Consider the following 6981-nt stretch of genomic DNA (forward strand, 5'->3'; position numbering starts at 1 on the left):
AGTTTTAAATTCAACATCTCTTACCCATTTTCAATAATGGCCGAAATTAGCTTGTTCATCGTCGTGCAGGTAATTTGTAAAGCCGTTTTTGGACGAAAGCAGAAATTTTCTTTCGAATTCAGGTCCGGTGAATTCCCGGACCAGCTCAGTACAGTAATTTTGTATTGAGCAAAATTTTTTAACTCGCTTGAAATGGCATTACGTTCTGTTTTGTGGGAAAACTCAATTTTCGTTTTGCCAAGGTTTAGACATGGTTAGAAGAAGAGTTCTGGTCAATATGACTTCGTAACTGAAACTGTTCATCATCCCTTCTACTGGAGCGAGATAATTTGTCTCCCAAACACAGAAATAACCCCAAAACCTCTTCTTGGGCGGATACTTTGATGTTCAATTGATATAGGGCAGATTAAGAGGTACTCCTTTGCACCTTCTTTGTACTTGAACTTTAATCCCTAAACCATAAAATATGTTTCGTCAGAAAAAAAAATCCTTCGCAGTATATGTTTTGCATTTTCATGCCCATTGTAACCTTTTTTTTTTATACGAGCTGCTTCTTGTCCGGTCAAAGTCTTCTCCGTTCGCGTCAAAACGGCCTGTATTGCAATGTTGAAGATGCAATATCTACATCAGCTGCTGCCATGGACCTGCACAGATCAAAACAGGTTAATAGAGGATTGTAAAGACTCTTTCAATGGAAATCTTTATCTTCACGAGCCGAAGTTGATCCTTTCTGGCGCATTTTCTATTATGATTGGTTCTAGCATTTCCTGTTGTCTGAATCTTCTTCCATATCTTCTCGACACTTACTGTACCTACACCACACATTTTACATATTTCCTCTAAGGCCTAATAGGTGTTCACGAAGCGCAATCATCACTTTATCACATGTTTCTGACTTGATGTCCAATGCTAACAATTACCCCTGCAATAAGCGATAAACTACCACCGCAGAATACCTACCACCAGGCTGAGGACTGTAATGACCTGCTACTGACTAGGTGCGAAGGAACTCATTTTACTTTGATAATAACTGCCAATTGAACTCTGAACAAATTTGGAGTGTTTCTCCATAGGCTTATGCGTGTTAAAACGAAAATAAAATATTTATTAATTAATTGCTACAATAGTGAGTATGTGAACGTAAAAGGTTGAACAAGGTACTAAAACTGAAATTTCTAAGTTAAAATAGCATTTTTTAAAAATTATTTACCTGTGATATGTATTATCTTAGTTTATTAACCCGGGAATATTACGTACATTGCTGGATCTACGAAGCTGGTTTTTATTTCCCTAGCAATAAAATTTGACTTTAAGATTTCTACTTATGTCATACAAAGTTTTAATTGAATGCAATGGTTATATAGTAATCTTGAAGACGTGCTGGAGTAATAATATCGTGAAATCCAAACTTTAAAATATTGAAAATATAAAGAAGGATGAATGTTGCACAGGCAACATTAGTAAAATCATCGACGCGGACCATTTGAAAACTTTTGTTCACATTTTTAGAGCAATAGACCAGTGCCAATAGCTTTGAAAATGGTAAAAAGTCGAAAAAATTTAGAACAGGATAAAACCAGTTAGAAAGGTAAGAAAATATAAAAACATTAATAGGAAAAATAAATTACGGGCGAGCTGAGTTCGGGAAGGGGGGGGGGGTGAAGGGGGTTTAAGGGGGGGGGAAACGGTTTATCACGATTTCCGGAAAAACTAAGAGTCCTATCGAAAAAAACTAAATTGCAAAGTTGTTGGTAATTAAAAGATCTACAACTTTTGCGTTTGCACTTTTTTTCTATAACCTCAAAATATATGCGAAAAATTCAAAAAACCGACTTTTTGGTTTTTTATTTTTATCTCCCACAAAAAAATTTTTTTTTTTCACTGAATTTAAGGAAAAGTTATTTTATTATGTCCCAAATACACTGTAATTTTTTGGATTTAAAATATTTATTTTTTCTCCTTATTTTGATTCAGTAGTAAAAAATCATCAGAATTTTCAATCAAAAAATCTCACGTCAAAATATCTGATTTTTTTAAAAAATCGGAGCAAGTGTTTTTCGTTGGAATCTCTACTTTTTAATGGTATAAAAAACAATATACAATACTATGGAAACTTTTCGCAAAAAATGAAAAAAATGAAAAAAAACTCGAATTTGAAAAAAAAAATCATCACTATGTAAAATTTTAAGCTATTTATTAAAATTTGCACTTTAATTACACAAAAAATGAAATTTTCCATGTTACATTGACACAAACTGAAAATAAAAATATATTAAAATAATTAAAAATCAAGCTACAGTTTTATACCCTTCTCATCCTCCATTAGACGGTGACTGCAGTGCCCCCTATAAATTTTTGGAGTTACGAATAGCAAACTACACTGTAGGATGGGATAAATGAGTAATTTCCGCAATTTCGAACTGTGTAACCTTGAATATTATGAAAAATAATCAGTTTTCCAATTGTGTTTGCTGTTAATTATTGTGTTTGCAGTTAATTTAATAAATAGCTTAAAATTTTACATAGTGATGATTTTTTTTTTTTTTCAAATTCGAGTTTTTTTGAGTTTCTTCATTTTTTGCGAAAAGTTTCCATAGTATTGTATATTGTTTTTTATAACATCAAAAAGTAGAGATTCCAACGAAAAAAACTTGCTCCGATTTTTAAAAAAAAATCAGATATTTTGACGTGAGAATTTTTGATTGAAAATTCTGATGCTTTTTTACTACTGAACCAAAATAAGGAGAAAAAATAAATATTTTAAATCCAAAAAATTACAGTGTATTTGGGACATAATAAGGTAACTTTTCATTAAATTTAGTGAAAAAAAAAATTTTTTTTGTGGGAGATAAAAATAAAAAACCAAAAAGCCGGTTTTTGAATTTTTCGCATATATTTTGAGGTCATAGAAAAAAAGTGTAAATGCAAAAGTTGTAGATCTTTTTATTACCAACAACTTTGCAATTTAGTTTGTTTCGATAGGACTCTTAGTTTTTCCGGAAATCGTGATAAACCGTTTTCCCCCCCTTAAACCCCCCTACACCCCCCTTCCCGAACTCAGCTCGCCCGTAATTTATTTTTCCTATTAATGTTATTAGATTTTCTTACCTTTCGAACTGGTTTTATCCTGTTCTAAATTTTTTTGCTCTGAAACATTATTGGCACTGGCCTACAACAGAAAAAAGCAAAAACTAAATATGGTAACTATGGCAACTAACAGCCAGCGCCATCTCACAAGCGAAGAGGCACTCACAAATGGAGAGGTATCCCAAGTGGAGAGATACTCAACAATGAAAATTTTTTTAAAAAAAGAAGCAAATTTTATATGTCCGAGAGTTTTTGAGAGAGAAAGAAAGAACCTTCTGTGAGCGTGCAGATGTAAACATCGAGTAAATTCAGAAAGATTTTCATAAAATGCATTAAGTTTCAGTTGGTTTCAAAAAAAAAGTAAAAGCAAAGCAATGAGGAGCGGGGGAAAAGTGGGTACATTGCGACAGAGATGACTGAGACAACAGCAATATATTTTCTGTGTGAATATTTCCAGCATGGTAAATTCTTTGAAAAATCAAGTCGACATACTGTGAACATCATTATAAAAAAATGTCATGCAAGAAGAATAACTATGTCATTTTTGTTTGAACCCATTGAATTAAAATTATGTTTGCTGTGTTTGTTGCACTATTTCTAAACTGTTATATAAACTTTACAGACTGGGGTTATTAATCTTACATTAGCTTAATAACTAGCGTTTATTGTATCAGTAGAATGATGTTGTTAATTTTATTTGTCCAAGAATGGCTGCCGTTGGATTGATATTTTGCAATGAGGGAACAGTGAGACACAATTAATTTGTTCTTCACTGCTTCCATTGCAACTTTATATTTTAAGTGGAGCAATTATACATTTAAGCAAAGTTAATTACAACTACTTTGTTGATGCAAATACAGTGAAACCTGTGTAAGTTGACCACTTGCGATGCACTACTTCAGTAGTCAACTTAAGCAAGTGGTCAACTTACAAAGGTTCATTCATATGATAAGGGCCAATTCCGTGCCTGAACAAAGCGGTCAACTTAGGTAGGTGGTCAACTTCACAGGTTTTAGTGTAATAATAAAATAAGTTTGAAAGTCCTGCATCAACAAAATAAGAATGCTTGAATAGATTTTTTCCTTTTGTATTGATATTCAATATCAAATAAATATTTCCATTTCATACCTATTACATTTATATTATAATGCTTACTGTTTCATTACAATATGCTAAATGTTTTTTTTTCTTTTTTTTTTTTTTTTTTTGACATTTAAAAATTTCAACATGCGTAGGAAAAAGGAAGTTAAATAATCATTATGGAGATTTTCCGAAACCGACAGGAAAGAAGCAGTTGTACCAGCAACTGACAAAGACTGCATTTAAAGCATTCCATCCTTATTTAATATTCCGTCACAAGATGACACTTCAGGTTATTTTACTAATCCGGAATTTTCTAGATAATTTCATCTCAGTCCCAAACTAATACGAGGTAGATGTTACTACTTTGTGTCAAGACGAAATAAGAATTTACATGGCCAAAAGCAATAGCTCATATCAAAACCAAGTGACAACAATCATTTATATTTTTCCAGGTAAATCTTGATTCTTTTAAAGTTTGCTAATTTAAAAATATATATAAGTCTCACTGTTCCCACTTTCCAGGGAAACAGTCAGACGAAATTGTATTCATTTTTTTTTCTCGTTTTTGAATTTGTAGTGTTTTTTAGATCCCCTTTTATAATACCTATCACAGTGACAAATATTGTACCATTTGAAAGAATTTAATTTCTGTGATTTTTATGATAAAAAATGTAATTGAATTTTCGTGTCTTACTGTACCCATTCTTCCCCCTACATACTATTTGACATTGATGTTATTTTAAGTTAACTCTCTGTGCAATCTCATTAACAAAAAACAAGATTTGTTGAAATTACCCTATTGCTGGGGAGTTGGGGTGGGGGCAATATATAATTATATTCTTTAAAGCATATCATTTAAAACGTATGTTAAGTTCTTGGACACTTTAAAAAAGTACATGAGCATATTAAAGCAAATAAATAAGGAGAACACAATTCTGTCATTTTTGACTATGCTCTGTTATTTATTTATTTTATTATTTTTTTTTTTTTGAAAAAAATACTCCAATTTAATGTAGTTTAATGTTTTATCTAGAGACTAGATAACCATATCATTGTTCGTCCTTTTTTTTTAAGGATTGCGTTGAGTGCTATAAAGAAAATATTTATGAAATATTTAAGATTTTTGTAAAATATTAACCGTTTTATCGTTATTATAATATTAGTATATACATAAGTTGTGGCTGGAAACAAAACAAAATGAAGAGAAATACATTTGAGGCGTCAACATTAAAAAAGAGGTAAGTGCCAAAATTACCGATTTTTTTTTTTCACTGAAACGACTCCAAGGCCAATAGCGTTGAAAAAAGAGGTAAGTTTCTATCACCTCTCGGTTAGTTTTGAGCGATGTCACAAGACAATGCTGATGGCAACAGGATGACTGTTTGCTTTGGAAAGGAGACATGTGCGGAAAATCTACCTTTCCCATTACCTTCGTCTTTCGCTTCCAGTGTTTGTTTGTCCGTGGCTATCAATATACAAAAAACATTCTTTGTTTCAAGTGAAAATGTCAAAAACTTCATTGCTTTAAAAATTTCCGGTATCTGGACACTCGTACATGCCGTGTAATCGAGATCTTGATGTCATAGAAAAAAGGAAGAAAGTGTGTAGTGCCAGATGAGGTGCAGGACATGGTAAGAACAGCGAGACTCGAAATTCCATTTGATGTAGTGCCAATGGAAAAATAAAGGGTGTTTTTTTAGAGGTATGGAACTTTAAGTCGGGAACACTGTTTGATCTGTGGGCCATTTTGATAGTCGTCACTTGTTTTGTGTTTAGTTTGGTTTGCCATTTCATCATGAATATACAACAGCACGGTGCAACAAGCCACATAGCGAGTGTCACAATTGATTTATTGAAAGAAACTTTCGGTGAACGAATAACTTCGCTTAATGGACCCGTGAATTGGCTCGCGAGATCATGCGATTTAATTACGCTGGGTTATTTTTTGTGATGCTGTGTGAAATCTCAGGTCTACACCGATAAGCCACAGACGGTGAGGCCTTGGACAAGAATATTCGCCACATATCACTCACATACAACCCCCATTGCTGCAAAAAGTGATAGAAAATTTGACTTCCCGATTAGACGTTCTCCAAGCCAGCTGAAATGGCCATATACCAGAAATCACATTTAAATAAAAATGGCAAAGAATCATCTTTCGAATAAAGTCAAATTCATGGCGATTTATATCATTTAAAGATGTTTTATCTGAACCTAAAGTTTTGTACCTCTAAAAAAACACCCTTTATTTTTAATTATTATTTTTTTTTTGGATTTTGCAAGAGCATGTAACATTTACATGAATGCAAGTTCATTGCAGATAGTCAACAAATCCTGGATACAAATTTCACAGGCGAATCTCCCAAAAATTAAAACAAAACTGACATTCAATAAAATGGAAGACTGGGGCAGGAAAGAAGTTTTCGAAGAGGGAAAGTATAAAGATTCCATTAATGTAAATCGGATTAAGGCAGATCAAGAAGTTCCGGCTATTAATGAAACATATAAAAAAAATCTGCTTCAAATGTTCGTTTTCATGGATTCAAAATACCATACATTTTATAAAGATATTTGTAAATAACCTTTGAATCGTTTTTTTTTTTAATTATACTCTAACAATGTTTACACGTAACTGTATAATAAATACATTTTATACTCCAAGAAGTACGTTCCTGTTATTTATTCATGTATCAATTTTGTTTTTTGCTTAAAATTTCAGTTTTGGCACTTACCTCTTTTTTAATGTCAACGCCTATTTCTGTAAGCGAAAAACACACAGATAAAAGTTTAAAGTTAAGCAAAAAACACACA

The sequence above is a fragment of the Uloborus diversus genome, chromosome 1 (assembly GCF_026930045.1).
Source record: "Uloborus diversus isolate 005 chromosome 1, Udiv.v.3.1, whole genome shotgun sequence".
In the NCBI taxonomy this organism is placed as follows: Eukaryota; Metazoa; Arthropoda; class Arachnida; order Araneae; family Uloboridae; genus Uloborus; species Uloborus diversus.